This window comes from Schistocerca cancellata, chromosome 7 (genome assembly GCF_023864275.1).
Source record: "Schistocerca cancellata isolate TAMUIC-IGC-003103 chromosome 7, iqSchCanc2.1, whole genome shotgun sequence".
Taxonomy (NCBI): Eukaryota; Metazoa; Arthropoda; class Insecta; order Orthoptera; family Acrididae; genus Schistocerca; species Schistocerca cancellata.
Window position 1 is genome coordinate 376032913 of NC_064632.1, and position 25793 is coordinate 376058705.

General features: G+C 46.3%; 1 pseudogene; it reads left to right on the plus strand.

The window, feature by feature from the left end:
* Nucleotides 1-23965: 23965 nt before the first annotated feature.
* LOC126093759 (5S ribosomal RNA) lies at nucleotides 23966-24083 on the plus strand (annotated as a pseudogene).
* The last annotated feature ends 1710 nt before the right edge of the window (nucleotides 24084-25793 follow it).

Genomic DNA, 25793 nt, shown 5'->3' on the forward strand with positions numbered 1-25793 from the left:
GGCGGACCTTTTCAATGTTCTCCTCAACTCGCGATGTTGAAGGGCGTCCAGTACGAGCTTGGTCTTCAACACACATCTTACCACGTTTAAAGCGTCCAAATCACTCGAAAACCTGTTTGCGGCTCATAGCGTCCTCGTGGAAAGCTTCTTGAAGCATTTGGTGTGTGTCCGTTGCAGTTTTTTAAGCAGGAAACAAAATTTCAGACACATTCTTTGTTCTTTTAAAGTTGCCATAATGACTTCGCAGAGGTAACCCGCCAACAATCAGAGAAACACAATACCACACTTGCACGTTCAGGTCTACACTGACGCCGTCTACGCAGCTGTTTCATGAAGATCTCTACTACCACCATCTAGCGTGAGAACCCTGCACGATGTCTAGGAGTGGCAGCGCCCTCGGAGTCCGGTTTCTTTTGGCCCCCACTCGTATCTGAAAGCAAACACCCTGCAACAATTGACGGAAGGATCCAGGCTGGAGGAGGGAGCATTATGGTTTGAGGATGTTTGCTTGACATTCCCTGCGTCATTTCCTTCATTCTGTAAGGCACAATGGATTAACGCAACTATGCTTCTGTCCTTGGGGACCATGACTACCCCTTCATGTTTTTCCTCGGCACGATCACACCTACCAGAAGGACAATACGACGTGTCACACAGTTCGCAGCGTACGTGCGTGGTACTTGGTCCCTGCTACCTTCAGAAAATTAAATGAAATGATCCTATGGCATTGTTGGCCGGGAGGCTCCATCCGGGGAAGTTCAGCCGCCGAGTGCAAGTCTTATTTCAGTCGACGCCACATTGGGCGACAAGCGTGCCGGTGATGAGGATATGAGGATGAAATGATGATGAGGACAACACTCAGTCCACGAGCGAAGAAAATCTCCGGGAATCGAACCCGGGCCCGCTGCATGGGAGGCAAGCACATTACTAATCAGCTATAGCAGGCGGACACTACCTTCAGAATTTCGAAAAGTGTAGTCTAGTGAACACTGATTGGGCAGCTCATACGCAACAACAAATATCCAAAGTCAGCAGAAATATCGCTTTAGAAAATCCACAACTTTACCTGTACAGTTGAAAAAGCGATGCTTGTAGAACAGTCCAGTCAGAGAGTTAGCAAGATCGTATCAAGCATACTACACCAAATAAAAGCAAAGCTCCTAGTTTACTGGGCGCGAACCGAGCGTTTGTCACAGAGTTCAATCTGCCAGCCGGTAATTTAAAGGTCGCTGCGATTGGCCGCCAGAGCCGGTTACGGCCGAAGCGAGGCGAGACCGGCCGACAGGAAGCGGGGTGCCCCGAGGCAGCCGCTCGCGCACTCGTTTTGTCCGTTTTGTCTTGTCCCGCCTTGTCTCGAGTTGTCCAGAGCTGTAGCTGGCCGCAGGAAGCCGGAGAGCAGAGCGAGGCGTATCGCATCGCGTGTTCCGACGCGCCAAGGTCAGCCGCGGCCGCGGCCACCGTCCATGACGGACACAAAGCGACGCCCGCTTCTGCTCTGCTCGCTATCCTCTCTCCCAGCAGCAGCCGTCGAGTAATAGCCGCTTCCGACGCCAGTAACAATTGTACCACTGTTCTTAGGCGGGTATTACGCTATAAACTCAACGTGTAGAAGTCAGGTGCAGAAGGCCTGCCACTCAGCGGCAGAACGGGTGAACCTACTATTTTAGCAGACGGTTTATCTGCCGCGGAGATAGGAAGCCGTGGATTCAAGTACGCGCAGTAGAAGAAATGCACGCGCGCATGAGCAGAACGCCGCATTTCGAGCCGGCTTTCTGCTTGTTATTGTTTTCACTTGTGGTCAGCAGACCAGAAATATGTGAACTCTTGAGGACTCTTTTTCGCTACTGCGCGAATTACTCTACACATTTTTCAGCGGGTTGTTTTTTAGAAACACAGTAACAAAGCAAATGAAAATTCTGTTTTTGTTTGACATTGAGAAAAGCTATATACCTAATGACAGCTTCTTACTGTAGAAATCTGATGAAACAAAACACTGAGATGTATGAAAAACTGGCTTTCGCTTAAAACGGAACGCAAATTGCCCAACTATATGCATCCCGTGTTTGGTAATTAGAGCACTTAGCGACATCAAACAAACTTTAAGCATAATTTCAAACTTTTTCTAGACGTATCTCGATTGTACTCTTAAACTCAACTACTTAATACACTCCTGGAAATTGAAATAAGAACACCGTGAATTCATTGTCCCAGGAAGGGGAAACTTTATTGACACATTCCTGGGGTCAGATACATCACATGATCACACTGACAGAACCACAGGCACATAGACACAGGCAACACAGCATGCACAATGTCGGCACTAGTACAGTGTATATCCACCTTTCGCAGCAATGCAGGCTGCTATTCTCCCATGGAGACGATCGTAGAGATGCTGGATGTAGTCCTGTGGAACGGCTTGTCATGCCATTTCCACCTGGCGCCTCAGTTGGACCAGCGTTCGTGCTGGGCGTGCAGACCGCGTGAGACGACGCTTCATCCAGTCCCAAACATGCTCAATGGGGGACAGATCCGGAGATCTTGCTGGCCAGGGTAGTTGACTTACACCTTCTAGAGCACGTTGGGTGGCACGGGATACATGCGGACGTGCATTGTCCTGTTGGAACAGCAAGTTCCCTTGCCGGTCTAGGAATGGTAGAACGATGGGTTCGATGACGGTTTGGATGTACCGTGCACTATTCAGTGTCCCCTCGACGATCACCAGTGGTGTACGGCCAGTGTAGGAGATCGCTTCCCACACCATGATGCCGGTGTTGGCCCTGTGTGCCTCGGTCGTATGCAGTCCTGGTTGTGGCGCTCACCTGCACGGCGCCAAACACGCATACGACAATCATTGGCACCAAGGCAGAAGCGACTCTCATCGCTGAAGACGACACGTCTCCATTCGTCCCTCCATTCACGCCTGTCGCGACACCACTGGAGGCGGGCTGCACGATGTTGGGGCGTGAGCGGAAGACGGCCTAACGGTGTGCGGGACCGTAGCCCAGCTTCATGGAGACGGTTGCGAATGGTCCTCGCCGATACCCCAGGAGCAACAGTGTCCCTAATTTGCTGGGAGGTGGCGGTGCGGTCCCCTACGGCACTGCGTAGGATCCTACGGTCTTGGCGTGCATCCGTGCGTCGCTGCGGTCCGGTCCCAGGTCGACGGGCACGTGCACCTTCCGCCGACCACTGGCGACAACATCGATGTACTGTGGAGACCTCACGCCCCACGTGTTGAGCAATTCGGCGGTACGTCCACCCGGCCTCCCGCATGCCCACTATACGCCCTCGCTCAAAGTCCGTCAACTGCACATACGGTTCACGTCCACGCTGTCGCGGCATGCTACCAGTGTTAAAGACTGCGATGGAGCTCCGTATGCCACGGCAAACTGGCTGACACTGACGGCGGCGGTGCACAAATGCTGCGCAGCTAGCGCCATTCGACGGCCAACACCGCGGTTCCTGGTGTGTCCGCTGTGCCGTGCGTGTGATCATTGCTTGTACAGCCCTCTCGCAGTGTCCGGAGCAAGTATGGTGGGTCTGACACGCCGGTGTCAATGTGTTCTTTTTTCCATTTCCAGGAGTGTATATTAACTCACCTCTACAGCAATCAGACGTTTGAAGTTGTTTCGAACAGTCGAAGGTTTATTGGCACCATGAAACTGAAGGAGCCGGCAGAAGAAAGTGCTAACCCTCAGTAGAGTGAGGATTAGTCTGATCACATTATCCTATGAGTTTTCGAATGCACAACATTTTGGTTCAAATGGCTATGAGCACTATGGGACTTAACTTCTGAGGTCGTCAGTCCCCTAGAACTCAGAACTACTTAAACCTAACTAACCTAAGGACATCACACACATCCACGCTCGAGGCAGGATACGAACCTGCGACCGTAGCGGTCTCTCAGTTCCAGACTGAAGTACCTAGAACCGCTCGGCCACAACGGCCGCCCAACATTCTGGTAACACGTAGTTCCACATGTACTGCTAGAACGTGCAGTTTGCTACGAAAACTGCTTTGTATTACTTTATTTATGTCCTTGTATTTGAATATAGCGAAATAGTAATGGCGAACACTCTGTTGTGGACTATCATTTTCTTCTGTACATCCCTTCATCTGGCGTCTTGCAGGCCTCTTCCAGTACAAATGCAATGCGCTTACGCACACCCCCTTCTTTACCCTTCGATAATACTGATTTTGTGTGACCGCTAGTATTATTGCCCCTCAGTACTTATACTACGTAATGTGCCCGAGAGGTTGCCCACTAATCTTCTGATTGTATAATATTGGATTCTCTTTCCCTTGTCAAAGGCATAATATTGCACTTAACCCACATCTAAAGAGAGCTGCCATCACTGCGCCAAGTGAAAAGTTTGTCAAAGTATTTGTCCACTCAAGCCACAGAGATGACGCAATTTCTGGTTGCATATGTCTGGGAAGATCTTAGCGTTTAGGATCTCACCTAATTTTTTTGTTGTCCTGTATTCATTGCGAGAGATGTCATTGTCATCCGTAACCCATCAAAATTTCGTTCCTGTTTTTGAAAGCTTCCTTTTATCGATTTGCATAAATCTTTGAAGTACCTCCAAGTGAAAATTTGTCCATAGAATTCTTATCCATCATGAAGGGTGAATCACATTAAATTTATACCACTTTCAATTTGTGGACGGTTCAATACTTCGAAAAGAAGTTTTTCAGAAAATGATAATAGGCTGATGGGCATGTAATTTTGCTCTTAACTCTTTTATCAATCAAAATATGAAACAATATAATTTTGTAGCGACATCTGAAAGCTCCTGAAAATAAGTACAAGACGTATTTTGGAGGAAGTAATGCAGTCCGACTATTCCTGAAACGTATGTTCTCGGAATTTGAACAATAATTCACCTCGTTATTAACAACGCCTCTCTTGAAACGTGTGATGAATGCGGGATTTGTATTGGAAACTAACTTGGGTTACATTCGTAAAAGGTTCTTGTTTATCACACATTTTTGCAGCATACCACGTATATGGAACCATACAACGAATACTGGTACAGATGGTTGATGGTGTACTATTAATTGAATTTTTATACGGTTGTCTCTGGAAGCTACCTGTGTTCGACGATGTACACACAGTTTTACAGTCATTTTATAAGGTTCTTCACCTGCATATAAAAATAAACGCCGCAAGGCAGAGCCAGCAGAGTAAACTCGGGAGGATTACTGTAATACTGCACGTCGGCAGAATAACGTGGGAATACAAAAAAAGTACCTGCAGCCAGATTCGACCCAGGTCCTCGCGATTATGAAATTAACCGTTTACACGCTCAGCTGCGGACTCTCTTCATTTTAGCGACCATATAAACTATATACGAGGATAATCCCAAAAGTAAGGTCTAGTTTTTTTATAAGAACATAGACCCGTTTATTTCTACAATGGTTTACATCAGTTTACAGATCGAACATTTTTCGACATAATCACCATTTCTGTCGATGCATTTTTGTAGACGCTGTGGCAGTTTTTGTATGCCCATGTCATACTAACTCGCCGCCATGCTGTTCATAAGTTATGAACCTCTTCTTTCACCTCGTCGCCGGAGCTGACTCGCTTTCCGGTCAAATGCTCTTTTAACTTAGGGAACAGGTGATAGTCACTGGGCGCCAAGTCAGGACTATAGGGGTGGGTGGGTGATTATGTTCCACTGAAACTGTTGCAGCAGAGCAACGGTTTGCCGAGCGATGTGTGGGCGAGCGTTGTCATGGAGATAATGTGTACGCCCTTGCTCAACATTCCTCTTCTCCGGTACTGAATTGCCTGTTTGATTTTTTTCAGAGTCTCACAGTACCTGTCAGCGTTAATTGTGGTCCCAGTGGGCATAAAGCCAACCAACAATACTTCTTCCCGATCCCAAAGAACGGTTGTCATGACTTTACCGGCAGACTGTGTTTGTTTCAATTTCCGCGGCTTTGGCGAAGAAGGATGCCGCCACTGGCGTGATTGTTGCTTGGTCTCAGGTGTAAAGTGGTATTCCCATGTTTCGTCACCTGTGACAATTGAGTCCAGAAAGTTGTCATGTTCCGCTGCAAGGCGTTGAAGAAATGCGCGGGAAGCATCAACTCGTTGCCGCATGTGGTCCTCAGTCAGCGTGCGTGGCACCCATCTTATTCACACCTTCCGGTAGTTCAATGTTTCCCTCAAAATTTTGTGGGCGGTGCTTCGAGAAACCTCAGGAACCAACGTGCAGAGATCATCCAGGGTGATCCGCCGATCTTCACGCATGCTCTGCCCAACCTTCAACACTGTCTGCTCAGAAACTGACGGTCTAAAAAATGGTTCAAATGGCTCTGAGCACTATGAGACTTAACATCTGTGGTCATCAGTCCCCTAGAACTTAGAACTACTTAAATCTAACTAACCTAAAGACATCACACACATCCATGCCCGTGGCAGGATTCGAACCTGCGACCGTAGCGGTCACGCGGTTCCAGACTGAAGCGCTTAGAACCGCACGGCCACACCGACCGGCACTGACGGTGTCCCGCTCCTTTGTTCGTAGTGAATTTCGGTTCGACCAGCTGCAAACTCTCTACACCACTTACTAACATTTTTGACATCCATGCATGACTCACCATACACTTCCGTCAATTGGCGATGGATTTCAATCTGCGTAGTGCCCTTTGCGTTAAAAAACCGAATAACTGCGCGCAATTCGCACTTGGCGGTAACATCCAACGGGAGGTCCATTCTCAACGGTTGCCAAGGCGCTAGAGTTGTAGCGATTCGTGAATGAGTCGTTCATTTGAACGACTCTTAATAAAGAATCGTAAGAATCGAATCGTGATACGGACGAATCGTCGTTCAAAACAATCGTAAGAACGATTGCGTGTTTCCGAGTTGTGACGATTCCAAGTTACAACATTTGAACATTGATTCTTAGTAGGCTATGCTTCGAAGGCAACTTCCGAATCATGCCGAGTCGTGCCGAATGATTACGACCGCCAGATGGCAGTCAAGTGGAGGATGCGTGTGAACAACGGAAGCTCGGAACGAGCAAACGAAGTTCGTGGGCCGTAATACCACTCATGAAAACCAAGCTGACACTTGGGTGTGGCTGACGGGAACGAGCGTAAAGGCATTTCTCATTTACTATCGCTACCATCAGCCACCGCGCCGACGTCAGCTTAGTTTGCGCGAGTAATACACGAACTAGTGATGACAGAAACGATATACAGCAAGTACACAGCTCCCAATACACACGATTAAAATCAAGAAATCCAAGTATGATGAATAAATACGTACCTCTTATTTGTTGCAGATGCAATGCAAAACACACACACACACACACACACACACACACACACACACACACACACACACACACCCCTTTACACACGAGCAATAGCACTTGGATTATGCATTATATTTCGCGTATATCGAAAACGGCCCTAACGATTTTAATGAAATGTATTTAGACTGGTTTTTGCTTTTTGAGTTCACCTACATAGTTCCATTCTTTCGTAAAAAGTCAGTTTTACAATATATATATCCTACATAGTTCCATTCGTAGAAACGCAATTTTATATTATAAAAACGCTATTCAACATGTTTTTATAACGCCATCTCGTAAAACTTTGTTAGTACGTATTGAATGTAGTTAAGGTTTTGGTTTTTATGTTTATCTGTATACAGGTGTCTTTCCTTACAGCACGCGATTTCACACAAAAGATTTTTTAAATAAAAACGCGACTCCTCTTTCCTGGCATACTGAAATAAAACAATAGATGCAATCAAATCAAACGTGACCTTTCATCAATTAAGGCATTACACGTATAAATCGATAATCACACTTGTAACGTCATATACATGTTTACTCATAAATAAAGTATTTCTGGCGTATCTTATGATGACACAGTTCGATTGTAACCCGATTGACAATTTCAGACATGTCCTGCCATCTGTGAGTAAGATGTAGAACTTTTTGCACTCCGTAAGAATCGTGCCATCGCAGACTAGAATGAATCGTGAACGGTTCGTAGGAATCGATTCGCAATGTGAGATTGAATCGTAGGAATCGAATCGGGAAAAAGAATCGTGTTGCCCAACTCTACAAGCCACGACTGAGCGCCTCAGCGCGGCGTGCGCATGTTTACACACAGCGCGTGAAGCATTCTTCATAACAAAAAAAAAGTGGTTCAAATGGCTCTGAGCACTATGGGACTTAACATCTATGGTCATCAGTCCTCTAGAACTTAGAACTACTTAAACCTAACTAACCTAAGGACAGCACACAACACCCAGCCATCACGAGGCAGAGAAAATCCCTGACCCCGCCGGGAATCGAACCCGGGAACCCGGGCGTGGGAAGCGAGAACGCTACCGCACGACCACGAGATGCGGGCTCTTCATAACAGTGTGACCAACTGCCACACAAACAAAGGACCTTACTTTTGGGATTACCGTCGTAAGTATGGCAAAAAGTTTTCAAACTCTCGAAACAGCTGATAATTGCGTTTCCCCTGCACACATACGTTGAAGTTGTGCTCTACACACCCCGTCAGTATGAATCAAATCCGTGGTGGGAAGTACGTATGTCCTCTTGCCAGACTATTTGCGGTCCCCTTTCGAGTCCTCGACTCATAACTGCAGATTGATTTCTGTACAAGTTACGGATAACCGCTTACTCTCTGTATTTTGTCCGCCCTAAGAGGAAACATCAAAAACTAAGTCACTCATTGTATTGATGTCCGCCCCTGGTAGCTGAGTGGTCAGCGCGAAGGAATGCCATACCTAAGGGCCCGGGTTCGATTCCCGGCTGGGTCGGAAATTTCTCCGCTGAAGGATTGGGTGTTGTGTTGTCCCTATCATCATCATTTCATCCCCATCGACACGCAAGACGCCGAAGTGGCGTCAACTCGAAAGACTTGCTCCAGGCGAAAGGTCTACCCGACGAGAGGCCTTAGCCACACGGCATTTCCATTTTTCATTGCTATGACAGGCCAAGTAACTTTTATTGAATGCAGTAATTATACTTCAGAATGATACAGATATATGACACTATAATTTTGCAGCAATCACCAAGCCTCTGTACGCAACGGTCGGAACGTTCTTCCAATCGTTGAATTCCTCGACGATATGAATCCGTTCCTAGGTTCCTCGACGATATGAATCCGTTCCTAGGCTTACGCACTACTGAATCTAACTTATACTAAATTACACTAATGTAATAACTCAATCGTCTTGCTTGATTCGGGAGTCTTACCGCATGAACAGCGAAAATACAGGAACCGATAAACTTTTTTCCTTTCATCACTTTGAGCCAGCGAGAAATATAAATTTTGTTGGAAGTCGCTAAGTGCTCTTACTCTGAAACACTGGGTGAATACAGCCCGGGTACTTGCGCGTTGGAAGTCACGCTGCCCCAAGACATACTCGTATCACAATACGCAGTTTTTAACTGTAATATTGGTCTTCCTGCGTGAAACCTTCCATACACTATGGGCCATTAAAATTGCTACACAAAGAAGAAATGCAGATGATAAACGGGTATTCATTGGACAAATATATTATACTAGAACTGACATGTGATTACATTTTCACGCGATTTGGGTGCATAGGTCCTGAGAAATCGGTGCCCAGAACAACCACCTCTGGCCGTAATAACAGCCTTGATACGCCTGGGCATTGAGTCAAACAGAGCTTGGATGGCGTGTACAGGAATAGCTGCCCATGCAGCTTCAACACGATACCACATTTCATCGAGACTAGTCACTGGCGTATTGTGACGAACCAGCTGCTCGGCCACCATTGACCAGACGTTTCCAGTTGGTGAGAGATCTGGACAATGTGCTGGCCAGGGCAGCAGTCGAACATTTTCTGTATCCAGAAACCCCCGTACAGGACCTGCAACATGCGGTCGTGCATTATCCTGCTGAAATGTAGGGTTACGCAGGGATCGAATGAACGGTAGAGCCACGGGTCCTAACACATCTGAAATGTAACGTCCACTGTTCAAAGTGCCGTCAATGCGAACAAGACGTGACCGAAACGTGTAACCAATGGCACACCATACCATCACGCCGGGTGATACGCCAGTACGGCGATGACGAATACACGCTTCCAATGTGAGTTCACCGCGATGTCGCCAAACACGGATGCGACCGTCATGATTCTGTAAACAGAACCTGGATTCATCCGAAAAAATGACGTTTTGCCATTCGTGCAGCCAGGTTCGTCGTTGAGTACACCATCGCAGGCGCTCCTCTCTGTGATGCAGCGTCAAGGGTAACCACAGTCATAGTCTCAGAGCTGATAGTCCATGCTGCTGCAAACGTCGTCGCACTGTTCGTGCAGATGTTTGTTGTCTGGTAAACGTCCCCATCTGTTGACTCAGGAATCGAGACGTGGCTGCACGACCCGTTAGAGCCATGCGGATAAGATGCCTGACATCTCGACTGCTAGCGATACGATGCCGTTGGGATCCAGCACGGCGTTCCGTATTACCCTCCTGAAACCACCGATTCCGTATTCCGCTAACAGTCATTGGATCTCGACCAACGCGAGCAGCAATGTCGCGATACGATAAACCGCAATCGCGATAGGCTACAATCCGATCTTTATCAAAGCCGGAAACGTGACGGTACGCATTTCTCCTCCTTACATGAGGCATCACAACAACGTTTCACCAGGTAACGCCGGTCAACTGCTGTTTGTGTATGAGAAATCGGTTGGAAACTTTCCTCATGTCAGCACGTTGTAGGTGTCGCCACCGGCGCCAACCTTGTGTGAATGCTCTGAAAAGCTAATCATTTGCATATCACAGCATCTTCTTCCTGTCGGTTAAATTTCGCGTCTGTAGCACCTCATCTTCGTGGTGTAGCAATTTTAATGGCCAGTAGCGTATTTCAAGTGCCTCTCGTATATTCAGTTTTGTGGCTGAAGTTTGTGTATGACAGATTGTGAGATATCTATTAATAGCGAGACGATAATAGACACCGAACGAATTCAGCGACTCACTCCTAGTATATTACGAAAGCGTAATAGAAATGCTCTCTCTCTCTCTCTCTCTCTCTCTCTCTCTCTCTCTCTCTCTCTCTCCGTCCGAACAGATGTCGGAAGACCCTCCGGCACTGACCGACAGCCGTGTCATCTTCAGCCTATAGGCGTCTCTGGATGCGGACAGGGAGAGGCGTGTCGTCAGCAGACCGTTCTCCCGGCCGTTGTCAGTTTTCGTGACCGGAGCCGCTATTTCACAATGACGCATCTCTTCAATTTGTCTCTAGTGGCTGAGTGCTCCTCGCTTGCTAACAGCACTCAGCAGACAGGACGGTCACCCATCCAAATGTTAGCCAAGCCCGACAGCGCTTAACTTTGGTGACCTGACGGGGACCCGTGGTACCAATGAGGGTAAATTGTAGGGTAACATGAAGGGAAATCCTTGGAAGGAAGAAGACGTAGTTCTCACGAAACCGTGTTCGGTAAATGTAGAGAACCTAAGCTGTATTGCAAGGAGGCTGTGCGACATTTCTGTTAGCAGCATCGCGTATCTCGCGTAGGGATTAAGATAAGAGAGATTAGAGCGCGTACTGAAGTATACATAAGGTGATTTTTCTTTTGCTCGAAATGTGTTTTGAATGGAACAAATAGAACAGAAAAACGATAATGCTGCTATGAAATACCCTGAGCTACGCACTGGACAGCAGTTTCCAGAGTATCGGTCCGCACACGATAGTGCACGGTGTCAATACACTGTGTGATCAAAACTATCCGGGCAACCACAAAAACATGTACTCCATGTCAGCGACCTCAGTAGTCATTAGACATCGTGAGAGCAGAATGGGGGGCTCCGTGGAACTCACGGACTTCGAACGTGGTCACGTGATTGGGTGTCACTTGTGTCATACGTCTGTACGCGAGATTTCCACACTCCTAAACATCCCTAGGTCCACTGTTTCCGATGTGATAGTGATGTGGGAACGAGAAGGGACACGCACAGCACAAAAGCGTAAAGGCCGACTTCCTCTACTGACTGACAGAGATCGCCGACAGTTGAAGAGGGTCTTCATATGTAATAGGCAGACACGTATCCAGATCATCACACAGGAATTCCAAACTTCATCAGGATCCACTGCAAGTACTATGACAGTTAGGCGGTAGGTGAGAAAATTTGGATCTCACGGTCGAGCGGCTGCTCATAAGCCACACATCACGACGGTAAAAGCCAACAGACGCCTCGCTTCGTGTAAGGAGGTAATTGGACGGTTGAACAGTAGAAAAACGTTATATGGACTGACGAGTCACGATACACAATGTGGCAATCCGATGGCAGGGTGTGGGTATTGCGAATGCCCGGTCAACCTCATCAGCCAGCGTGTGTAGTGGCAACAGTAAAATTCGGAGGCGCTGGTGTTACGGTGTGGTCGTGTTTTTCATGGAGAGGGCTTACACCCCTTGTTGCTTTGCGTGGCACTATCACAGCACTGGCCTACACTGAAGTCTTAAGAACTTTCTTGTTTCACACTATTGAAGAGCAATTCGGGGATGGCGATTGCATCTTTCAATACGATCGAGCACCTGTTCATAATGCACGGCCTGTGGCAGAGTGGTTACACAACAATAACATTCCTATAATGGACTGGCCTACACAGAGTCCTGACTTGAATCCTATAGAACACCTTTGGCATGTTTTGCAACGCTGACTTCGTGCTAGTCCTCACCGACAGACATCGATACCTCTCCTCAGTGCAGCACTCCGTGAAGACTGGGCTGCCATTCCCCAAGAATCCTTCCAGCACCTTATTGAACGTATGTCTGCGAGAGTGGAAGCTGACAGCAAGGCTAAAGATGGGCCAACTCCATTTTAAATTCCAGCATTACCAATGGAGGGCGCTACGAACTTTTAAGTCATTTTCAGCCAGGTGTCCGGATACTTTTGATCACATGGTGTATGTCCCAAAAAGCAGCGCGCGAAAATGCGATTTTTCAGGAGTTTATATCTCGGGTTTCACTGATCACAGAGATAAGGGGTCAAGTGTTTTAGATAACCCCTGACCTATCGGAAGAATGGGCAAGCTGTAACTGTCCTACAGCACGCGGTCAAAATTTAAACACTGTGCAGTTCCTCCAGCCGAGGCAAATTGAGCAAATCAAATGGTTCAAATGGCTCTGAGCACTATGCGACTTAACTTCTCAGGTCGTCAGTCGCCTAGAACTTAGAACTAATGAAACCTAACTAACCTAAAGAGATCACACACATCCATGCCCGAGGCAGGATTCGAACCTGCGACCGGAGCGGTCGCTCGGCTTCAGACTGAAGCGCCCAGAACCGCACGGCCACTCCGGCCGGCAATTGGGCAAATGGGTAGGTTCTTTTGCATTAGGTATGGTCAGTGCGGACCTTAGGCAGGTTATAAAAGATAGTCACTTGTATAATTTCTATTCATGACAGTTCGTGTAAATTTTTATTATACTTGCTTAAGATAGTATTGTCGGGGAACGTCGAAACTTTTGCTGATATCGTTATCCGCTACAGAGATCCAGAGTTTGAAATTTAACGTACTTATGCACGTAAAATCCGGTTTGAGGCGTAAATGTAGTTGTAACTGACTTAGTGAACACATGGCAGAGATTCTAGAGTCATCGCAAGGATTCTGAGGTAACGACACTATGTTCTTAGTAAGCATTTTTTCACTATTTTTTCTCTGTATAATGGACACTTCATGCCTATACAAATAAGCACCAAGTGGTATTACACTGAAAAAATGGGTTACAAAGGGTCTAAACATCCCTGAATATAACTTATAATGACAGCTAAAAATTATTTAAAAATGGAAAGACTGCAAATTCAATAAAATATTTGTAATAATATTTTTACTGTTTGAAGATACAAGCCTTAAGTTGGGCGTTTTCTATGAACACCGATCGATGAGGAATGTATCCAGAAAAAATGTGAAGCTAACCATTTTGTGATAACCTTATATTATGTACACTGATTTGTTATTTTATGTGTGTCTCGTTAATTAACTCTGTCGAAACAAACTGTCAAAACTTTACTGACCTATAGAAAACGTTTTACAGTATATAAGCAGCACACCCTGCTGTGGCAAGGAACAGAAGAGAACTAGTGAAAAATGTTCCTGAAGGAGCAGAAAAAATGGCGAATATGTTCCTTCTTAAAAGACTCTGACAGAAGAAGTGGGGAACAAGCTGCTTTACTCCTAATCTATGCCAAAAATTTTGCCATGCGAACATATTCGCAATTTTTTTTTTTTTTTTTTTTTTTTTTTTTTTGCTGAATGACAGTAGCCGGGAGACAGTGACGGTAGAAGAGTGAGGAGACAGTAGCTGTTGGGAGAAAGAGAGAGAAGACTGTGATGCTGGGAGAGAGAATGTGACAGTGAAAGAGAAAGAGAGACGGATGAAGACAACAGCAGTGAGAGCCAAGAGATAGGAGATAGTGACAGTCTGTGAGAGACAGTGGCAGTAAAAGAGAAAGAGGTGGGTAGAGATAGAATCAGTTGGAGCAAAGATAGACGAGACAGTGGAAATGAGAAATAGAGATGAATGGAGAGCATACACAGGCTCGGAGCGGCTGGACCCTCCCAGACTGGCGAACCAACACATACGTGTAGGGCGTAGGGGAGGGCGGGTTTTGGACCGAAATTTTAGATATGTAGGTATACGAAAAAAAAATGTGGAATTTCCTGAATTTTTTAGTTCCAGAGCAGCCCGCCCCCCCTCCCCTCCTTTCATTCTAGAACTTTTAGCTGCCGAGGTATGGTGGAGACAGCAGCAATGTGAAGAAAGACAAAAGGAGACAGAGTAAGTGATAGAGCAGAAAGTGGCAGTGGAAAATATTGTAAATCAATGGGAGAAAAGGCGACAGCGGGAGAGAGACATGTAGACAGTGGCAGTGAGAGGGACGTGCTGGGAACGAAGGCATAACTACAAAGAGAGACTGGGGAAAAACATTAATAATGTTCTACGTTAAAAACGAGCGAATACGTTAGCATGCCAAAATGTTTGGAGAGGAAGGCGGAGTGAGGACTGCGGCTGATGGTTCCCCACTTTTCTATCAGAGTCTTTTAACGAGGAACTGATGCCCTTTTTTCCGCTGGTATACTAGCTTGCATAGGAATACCTAGTATGTAACACTTATTGCGCCCGTTCAATTAACTCTAGATAAATTCCCAAACCAAACGCGTACCGACTGGGACTGGAAGACCCTGCAATATGTGACATGTGCAAAGGAGTTACTGTTAATAGTAGGGCACGTCTCATCTCTGCTCCGCGATGAAATGGAAATGTGACCTTACCGAAAAAGTCGTGCTATTCTTTGTACCTCCACAGTATTTCACAGTTAATGGCTACACTCTTCAGCGTCACGTTTTCACCAGCGCTTGTTTTCACATGTACGAGGGTTGGAACATTAATAGTGGCAACTAATTATTTACAGCTAGTACGAAATAGATATGTGTTTCAAAGTTTTGCTGACCTTCAAAGTAGTCACCAGCATTCTGTATAACCCGTTGCCAGAGATGTGGAAGTCTTAGGGTACCCTTAGCAGTGCCAGTTGTGTTGACAGTTCGAGCGCCGCGGTCTATTGCCCGACGAATTTGTAGCAGTTCTGAAGCGAATGCCGTGAAGTGTTTCCTTCAGATTAGAAATCGAGTTGAACTCATGATGGTTTAGGTCAGGGGAGTGCAGTAGGTTGTATAGCACTTAGCAGCCCTATCAGTCAGACAAGTCAGTAACAGCCTGCACTGTACGTGCTTGTGCATTGTCCTGCAAATTGATGGTCAGGTCCTGCAGAAAGTGTCATCACTTCTGTCTCTAAGCTGGTCGTACATTGTGTTCCAAAAATGAACAGCATAGAGACAGAAGTTGCCACTATTAAAGTTCCAACCCTCGTATCTACTACACGGCAGTTAAATATTTGCTTTACTGCTGACGTCCGGCAAACAATGAACACGTTTCGAACAAGATATTGTGTACTGTTCAGCCTCGTAAATTACTACAAGCAAGCGTGTAGTATCAGCCTCGTCCTCATCTCCATAACGACCGGGTCGCAAATTGCACACATGTTCATAAGAACTTCCCTGTTGGCCAGTGACGTAAATGACACTGCCACGCCCTCTGATAAGGGCGTGTCCTCGGCTTTTTAGTAAAGGCGTTATTTGAGATACTCTCGAAATAAGTGGTAACTTTGAGATCCACTAGTGTTGTTTTAGCGCCGGCCGGAATGGCCGCGCGGTTCTAGGCGCTACAGTCTGGAGCCGAGCGACCGCTACGGTCGCAGGTTCGAATCCTGCCTCGGGCATGGATGTGTGTGATGTCCTTAGGTTAGTTAGGTTTAAGTAGTTCTAAGTTCTAGGCGACTGATGACCTCAGAAGTTAAGTCGCATAGTGCTAAGAGCCATTTGAACCATTGTTTTGTTGTTTTAGCAAAAAACGCGTCGCCCCATCAGAAGATTTTCAAATCATCATATTTCGTGTACACACTTACACTTGGTTAGTTTTGTCCGGGCTTGCTGGTTCACAGCTTCATACATCTGAGATGGTCTAAGATAAACACAATGCAAAGTTTTTGCAAACATTTGTTTGCAAAAACTTTGCATGGTGTTTACTACCATTCAGCTCAGAATTAGATCATATTTCGCATGTTATCTTTTTCGTGTTTAGGTCTCTTACACTGGGGATAATTAGTGACAGACATATCAAATATTACACCTTGAATCATATGAAGAAAATTAATAAATTAAATATAACTAAAAAGACTGATATGATAAGAAATGAATAATTTGAAGCAATTTCATGTAGTAGCCGAAAGTGCGTGTGGTTTTAAAAGAGAAGTTTCTACCGCGCGAAAATTTAGATGCTGATGAAGCAAATCCTAGTGGAGCAAACAGTTGGGTATGGGTAGAGTGCTAGCAATCTAGGCCCGCCATGTTAGCCGAGAGCGCTAATGCGCTGCTTCCTGGACTCGCCAGCCCCGGATCGAATCCGCCCGGCGGATTACCGACGGCGGCCGGTGTGTCGGCCAGCCTGGATGTGGTTTTTAGGCGGTTTTCCACATCCCGCTACGTGAATACCGGGCTGGTCCCCACGTTCCGCCTCAGTTACACGACTTGCAGACATCTGCAAATGTTCACACAATTCTATGGAGTACACTAGACGCAGACAGCTGGGGTACACTAATTCCGTCCTGGGGGGTACAGGGTGGCTGTAGGAAGGGCATCCTGCCACCTCTTAAAACTAACCCTGCCAAATCCGTTCCTAACCGTGCCGACAACTGTGGGACAAGGCACCAGCAAAAGAAAGAAAGAAAGTAAGAGTGCTAGCAATATAGCATCGATTTGCGGAAAGAACGGACATTTTAACAGAATTATACCACAACATGCATGTTATCGTGATTTCTATACTACAACTAAGTAATCTGATAGTGTCGATACCAGTGAGTGCTCTGGACAAGAGGCAATGTTCTAAACGACTCACCCATATGCGTGAAGCACAGTTGGTTTTCCTGGAAAGCCTCCTCGTCATTCTGAAACTTTTACTGCGAACACTTACCTGGAAATAGAAAAACAAATATCAGTTAGACGATAAGTAATTCTCTCTGCGAACACGTGCTCGAAAATTGATGTACATGAATAAAAAGATATATATATGTAGATGCTTCGTGAGACTCCAAAAAAGGACTGCCGGCCGCTGTGGCCGAGCGGTTTTAGGTGCTTCAGTCCGGAACCGCACTGCTGCTACGGTCGCAGGTTCGAATCCTGCCTCGGGCATGGATGTGTGTGATGTCTTTAGGTTAGTTCGGTTTACGTAGTTCTAAATCTAGGGGACTGATAACCTCAGATGTTAAGTCTCATAGTGCTTAGAGCCATTTGAACCATCAAAAAAAGGACTAAAAACTGAAAATTATGTGAAAGTCCTTCCAAAGTTGTGTGCATACATCAGTGTCTAAAGATGACATAACAATCGTTAAACTTGACACTGTACAGTACACACCGATGGATACCTCCTGATACCATTACTGACTCCCTTATTTAGCCACTAGGCAGTGGATCGATGAAAATTATAACATCCCCTAGAAACAATTATGTTTTCTTGTCAAACACGGGTCAGTCACATTAATGCGACCATCGCCTACTTCGACGTCAACGTGCAATAACCACTCACAGACGCCAGGCGGCAGGACCAGAAGTGGAGGGGATATAAGGCGTGCAAGGAGGATATGAACAACAGTGGAGTTGTCATCGTAATGCGGAAACGGAACGATTTATCTTACGTCGAAAATAGCATGATCATTGGTTTTGAGCCAATACCGAGGGCGGTGGCACAGTTAGTACACCAGATTCGCATTCGGGAGGACGACGGTTCAACCCCGCGTCCGGCCATCCAGATTTAGATTTTCCGTGATTTTCCCAAATCACTCCAGGCAAATGCCGGGATGGTTCCTTTGAAAGGGCACGGTGATTTCCTTCGGCATCCTTGACACAATCCGAGTTTGTGTTCCGTCTCTAACGACCTCGGTGTCGACGGGATGTTAAACTCAATCTTCCTTCCTTCGGGCCAAGGGTGGGAGCACTTCCCAAACGGCTAAGTCTGAACTGTTCAAGTGCCGCCGTGGTTAAAGCAAACCATGCATGACAAAATGACGCTGTCTAAAACCGTCACCGAGGGAACTGTGGTGTACCATGGGCCATAAGTGGCAAGTTGAACGACGTTTGCTGAGATGTGTACGGGCATATCGACGTGTAACTGGTTACCAAGTACCCGCCCAGATGAACAAAGAGGCTACCAACGACCATTCAGCGAACGTTGCTGCAGCAGGCGCCTGTTTCATGCACCCAGACTTACTGCTGGTCATTGGCGACAAAGGCTGGAATTTCCAACACAATACCACCGAGTGGTGACAGGTGCTCTTTTCAGTTGAATTACATTTTATGCTCCTTCGGCGAAACGTCTGAACTCAAACTCCTTGCATTCGTTATGGTTTTGGGAACGTTTTCTTGGCACACTCTGGGTGATCTCGTCTTACTATATGGCTCTACATCTACATCCATACTCCGCTAGTATGGGCCTCGGAGGGTACTTTGAGTACCTTATTGGTTTTCCCTTCTATTCTAGTCTCTTATTGTTCGCGGAAACAAAGATTGTCGGTACGCCTCCGTGTGGGCTCTAATCTCTCTGATTTTATCCTCATGGTCTCTTCGCGAGATATACGTAGGAGGGAGCAATATACTAAAAAAATGGTTCAAATTGCTCTGAGCACTATGGGACTTAACATCTATGGTCATCAGTCCCTTAGAACTTAGAACTACTTAAACCTAACTAACCTAAGGACAGCACACAACACCCAGTCATAGCAATATACTGCTTGACTCCTCGGTGAAGGTATGTTCTCGAAATTTCAACAAAAGCCCGTACCGAGCTACTGAGCGTCTCTCTTGCAGAGTCTTCCACTGGAGTTTATCATCTCCGTAACGCTTTCGCGATTGGTAAATGATCCTGTAACGAAGTGCGCTGCTCTCCGTTGGATCTTCTCCATCTCTTCTATCAACCCCACACCGGATCCCACACTGGGGTGAAGTATTCAGGCAGTGGGCGAACAAGTGTACTGTAACCTACTTCCTTCGTTTTCGGATTGCATTTCCTTAGGATTCTTCAAATGAATCTCAGTCTGGCATTTGCTTTACCGATGATTAATTTTATAACGTCATTCCATTTTAAATCACTCCTAATGCCTACTCCCAGATAATTTATGGAATTAACTGCTTCTAGCTGCTGACCTGCTATAATGTAGCTAAATGATAAAGGATCTTTCTTTCTATGTATTCGCAGCACATTACACTTGTCTACATTGAGATTCAATTGCCAGTCACTGCACCATGCGTCAATTCGTTGCAGATCCTCCTGCTTTTCAGTACAATTTTCCATTGTTACAACCTCTCGATGTACTATAGCATCATCTGCAAAAAGCCTCAGTGAACTTCCGATGTTATCCACATGGTCATTTATATATATTGTGAATAGCAACGGCCCTACGACACTCCCCTGAGGCACACCTGAAATCACTCTTACTTCGGAAGACTTCTCTCCATTGAGAATGACATGCTGCGTTCTGTTATCTAGGAACTCTTCAATCCAATCACACAATTCGTCTGATAGTCCATATGCTCTTACTTTGTTCATTAAACGACTGTGGGGAACTGTATCAAACGCCTTGTGGAAGTCAAGAAACACGGCACCTACCTGGGAACCCGTTTCTATGGCCCTCTGAGTCTCGTGGACGAATAGCGCGAGCTGGGTTTCACACGATCGTCTTTTTCGAAACCCATGCTGATTCCTACAGAGTAGATTTCTAGTCTCCAGGAAAGTCATTATACTCTAACATAATACGTGTTCCAAAATTCTTCAACTGATCGACGTTAGAGATATAGGTCTACAGTTCTGCACATCTGTTCGACGTCCCTTCTTGAAAACGGGGATGACCTGTGCCCTTTTCCAATCCTTTGGAACGCTACGCTCTTCTAGAGACCTACGGTACACCGCTGCAAGAAGGGGGGGCAAGTTCCTTCGCGTACTCTGTGTAAAATTGAACTGGTATCCCATCAGGTCCAGCGGCCTTTCCTCTTTTGAGCGATTTTAATTGTTTCTCTATCCCTCTGTCGTCTATTTCGATATCTACCATTTTGTCATCTGTGCGACAATCTAGAGAAGGAACTACAGTGCACTCTTCCTCTGTGAAACAGCTTTGGAAAAAGACATTTAGTATTTCGGCCTTTAGTCCGTCATCCTCTGTTTCAGTACCATTTTGATCACAGAGTGTCTGGACATTTTGTTTTGATCCACATACCGCTTTGACATAAGACCAAAATTCTTAGGATTTTCTGCCAAGTCAGTACATAGAACTTTACTTTCGAATTCGTTGAACGCCTCTCGCATAGCCCTCCCTCCACACACTACATTTCGCTTCGTTTAATTTTTGTTTGTCTGCAAGGCTTTGGCTATGTTTATGTATGCTGTGAAGTTCCCTTTGCTTCTGTAGCTGTTTTCTAACTCGGTTGTTGTACCACGGTGGCTCTTTTCCATCTCTTAGGATCTTGCTTGGCACAATGGATCAACGCAAATATGCATCTTCCCTTGGGGACGATGTCCATCCCTACATGCAGTTTGTTTTCCTCGGCACGATGGCACCTACCAGCAGAACAATGCGACGTGCCACACAGCTCAAGGTGTACGTGCGTGGTTCGAGGAGCACCATGCTGAATTGACTGTACTCTCCTGGCCACAAGATTCCCCGAATTTAAACTCGATCGAGACTTTGTCGGACCTTCTCGATTGGGCGGTTCGCGCAGTGGATCCTCAACCGAGAAACCTAGGGCAGGGGCGGCGGGCGGCTCTGGAGACGGCAGGACTCCACATCAGTGTCGGTACCGTCCAGAAGCTCACCGACTTTTCCTCCAAGTTTCGCAGCGGTCCCAGCTGCTAAAGGTGGTTATTTAGATTTTTGAAAAAAAATGCTCACTTTAATGTCACTGGATAGTGTATTTCCCCCAAAAAGAAGACAGAGGCAGATGAAACGTTTTCAGTGTCTCGAACACTGCTTCTCTCACTCGCTCAACAGCGTTACGCTGAACAAATGTTTAGTTCATTCCAAAGATACCAGGCGAAGCTCCCTCTGTTGCTTCGTAACACACTCCTATTGTCTGAACCCGTCGGTTCAGTAGCAGCAAGCGGCCAGAGACATCCCACAGTGTTTAAGAAAACGTCCTCGTATTCATCCGCACACTGAAAAATCAATGAAGTGCATGGAAGAGGGTACTTACCACTCTACCAGCTGTTAGAGTTTCCTCCCAGTTGCATTCGCGCGTGTAGCGCTGTAATTAGTCTAACCTTGTCTCCGCCGTTTCTACGGGAAGGGGACTGTGGAATCTCCGTAGATTCCTTACTAATACTGGTCCTCGCCTTTGCACGATAGTTGACGCGTGTCTTCTAGTATCTACCTGCTTAGCTTTTTCAGCAATTCCGTGACACTGTTCCACTCGTCAGAAAGACACACCATTCATGCTTCCCTTGTTTCTGTAAGTTCAGTATCCCCTGCTGGTGCTATCTGTACGTGCCTCACGCACTTTAATAAAATTTTAGGACGAGCAACGTAAGTGTTCTGAATGAGGAATCATAGACAGAAATAGAAGAAACTCCGGTCGTGGCCCAGGGTAGTATGTTGGGACTTTATGTTTAGTAGGTGACCTGACAGATAAAGTTTCCGCATTTTTCTAAGACTCCATACTTCTCAGACTAAGCTGTTCATTACAGAAATTTACGACTTAGTTTTAAGGATGATATCCCTAATAATTTCAACATTTGTGCAACAATTTTACAAAAATTGCCTCATCCCATTTTGCCCCTTGCGTGGGGCACAAAGAGAAATACGCACGCTTTTCTTTGAAAAATGTAAAAAGAAATATGTAACATAGTGATTTTCATGTAAAGTTCATTAGATAATAGTACAAGATGATTTTTATACTTTTAAATCGGTATGTGCTTGTTATATTACGTATCCCGTTTGGCTCTGAGGTTCCCCGATTACTAACACCCGGATATTTTTATGAATTGGCCGATTCCACCAGTGACTCGTTGGTATTGTCGTCATAGGATACTATATTCTTCCGTTCTGGTAAGAGCAAAAGTTTACATTTCTAAACAGTTAAGATGAGTTGCCAATACTTACACCTCATTGAAATGTTATCAAAATCTGGCTGAATATTTTTTCAGCTTTTTCTTTAAAGAGAATTTCATTATAGATATCTGCATAATCTCAATAAGCTTGTACTGCAAGGATCTCAACATATTCCCCTGACGCACACCTGAAATTCCTTCTGCTTCTTTTGATGACTTCTCCTCCAAGACAGCTTTCTGCATCCTCCGTAATAAGACTACTAAGAAATCCTTAATCCAGTCGTAAATTTCGTTTGATAACCGTTATGGTTGTACATTCGTTGGTGTAGCACTGAGTCAAATGTTTTTTCGAAGTCAAGAAATAGTGTATCCGTTAGATGCCCTTGATCTAAGACTTTCACGATGTCACGTGAGAACAGCGTTGAGTTAGACTTCTCATGACCAATCCAGTTTCGGAGGAACTGGTTTCAAACTCCCTTTCGACCATCATGAGAGTGGTTTGCTGATGTTCTCTCGTTTCACTTAAGGTGAATGTTGGGATGGTCCCATAAACAATACTAACGCCGATTTCTCTCTTTATCCATATGCAACATGAACCAGTACCTCGACCCAAATGACGTAGACGGTCTATTCCCGTATCTCGACGTAGCGAGAAGTGCTCAGAAATGGTCTCTTAGAGTTTTGTACACGGTCTTCTTTCCGGATCAGCAACAAGTAATTGTAGCTTCAGTCATTTGACATCCGTAACGCCATAATTATCCATCTCACAAGTTATTTCATCTATGTTGGCATTGTGGAGCTCCGCGACTGCCCTCCATGGAATGTGAACTGCAGAAATAAGAGCAGCCAACCACCACTTCTGTTTTATTACGACAAACCGGTTTCTGAAGAAGTGCCCATTCACAGCAGGTGAGAATGCAAATTCACGTAAATGAACAACTGAACGAATCGTGTAGTAGTGGTATGGTGAGCTTCATGTACTGTAGTACGTAGATGTAAATTCATGTTGTAAAACCAACTCCGGTCGTTACAAATGGCAACGTATAACACCAATGGAGAATGCAGTGTCTATGTTGACATTCAGAATGTCATTCTGCCGAGAAATTCTAAATCTGCTTCAATACAAGACAAGTACTACAGAGTGCGTGGCTCAAGGAACTTTTTATTGACGTACATATCAAGGCTTCTCCCCGTTTTATTCGGGTATGAAGCGTTTTCTTGTACGCTCTTTGTTATTTGCCACACCTGAATATTCATAGTCCCTACAAGAGCGTTATTGAGAGAGCTTAGTAATATTCAGCCAACGGCCTTGTCGCGGTGGTAACACCTGTTCCCGTCAGATCACCGAAGTTAAGCGCTGTCGGGCTGGACTAGCACTTAGATGGGTGACCATCCGGTCTGCCGAGCGCTGTTGGCAAGCGGGAAAAGCCTGGGTGGCCGAGCGGTTCTAGGCGCTACAGTCTGGAACCGCGCGACCGCTACGGTGCAGGTTCGAATCCTGCCTGGGCATGGATGTGTGTGATGTCCTTAGGTTAGCTAGGTTTAAGTAGTTCTAAGTTCTAGGGGACTGATGACCTCACATGTTAAGTCCCATAGTGCTCAGAGCCATTTCAACCATTTGAAGCGGGAAAGGAAGGGAAAAAAAACAATACCGCCATTATTAAGGTCTCTTAGAAATAAATTACTTAATCATATAAATATTGCTATTTCCTGCGAGAAGATGTAATCTTCGCTTGTGAGTGAGGCGAAGGCTACCCTTAGCCAGCAGGTGGGCGTAAAACCGTACACAAATAGAATTCTGGCAGATGCGTACATTCTCACCTCCGTAGCCGAAGTCGCTAACGTACACCTATCCGGTGGTGCTTGAGTCTGATGTAAGCCGGATCGAATCCGGGTGCTGGAAGAAATTTTCGCTGGCAGTATTTGGCTGGCAAGGGGAGCAGAGGTAATGGCATGAAGTTCTTGACCGCCGGACTCTGTGGGAATGCCCGGAATTAAATTCCAAGATTCTCCGTAGCGTCTTATGAAGTGAGGGCACGATGGTGGTCCGTCCGTCGGATTGGGACGTTAAGCTCGGCAGTCCCATTGGTGTTGTTCACGAGGAGTAGGCTATGTGCCGGCACCGCGTTTCGGCCCCTCCCTTCACTTCATCCATATCAACACTACACTGTACAAGCACCCATCACAGTCATCCATACGACACACTTACACCTGATATTTCACAATAGGTCAGAGGAACGCAACAGCAAACCACCTCTCCACTAAGACGTTGCCTACAACGTCGATGCGGGATTCGCGCATCTGCTCCCCTGCGCTCATTTTCCGAGTACGGGGCACCTTTTTTTTTTCAGAGAGGTACATGGATGCCTGGTGAATTCGAAGTAAGTGACCATGGGCGTTCACGTTCGATGAAGCAGCGAGTTTAATATAAAGGAAGCCGTGACTGGCTCATGCTATGCGCTGGATTAAACCTTCGGTACGATTCTGTGATTAGTCTCCCGCAGTTATCGCGATTATGCTGTTATCCTCTCCTTCCGCAGGTGGCAGCAGCAGTGTGTATCGATATTCGCACCTTGGACTATCTTTGTCCTGGCGCTTATACACTCCTGGAAATGGAAAAAAGAACACATTGACACCGGTGTGTCAGACCCACCATACTTGCTCCGGACACTGCGAGAGGGCTGTACAAGCAATGATCACACGCACGGCACAGCGGACACACCAGGAACCGCGGTGTTGGCCGTCGAATGGCGCTAGCTGCGCAGCATTTGTGCACCGCCGCCGTCAGTGTCAGCCAGTTTGCCGTGGCATACGGAGCTCCATCGCAGTCTTTGACACTGGTAGCATGCCGCGACAGCGTGGACGTGAACCGTATGTGCAGTTGACGGACTTTGAGCGAGGGCGTATAGTGGGCATGCGGGAGGCCGGGTGGACGTACCGCCGAATTGCTCAACACGTGGGGCGTGAGGTCTCCACAGTACATCGATGTTGTCGCCAGTGGTCGGCGGAAGGTGCACGTGCCCGTCGACCTGGGACCGGACCGCAGCGACGCACGGATGCACGCCAAGACCGTAGGATCCTACGCAGTGCCGTAGGGGACCGCACCGCCACTTCCCAGCAAATTAGG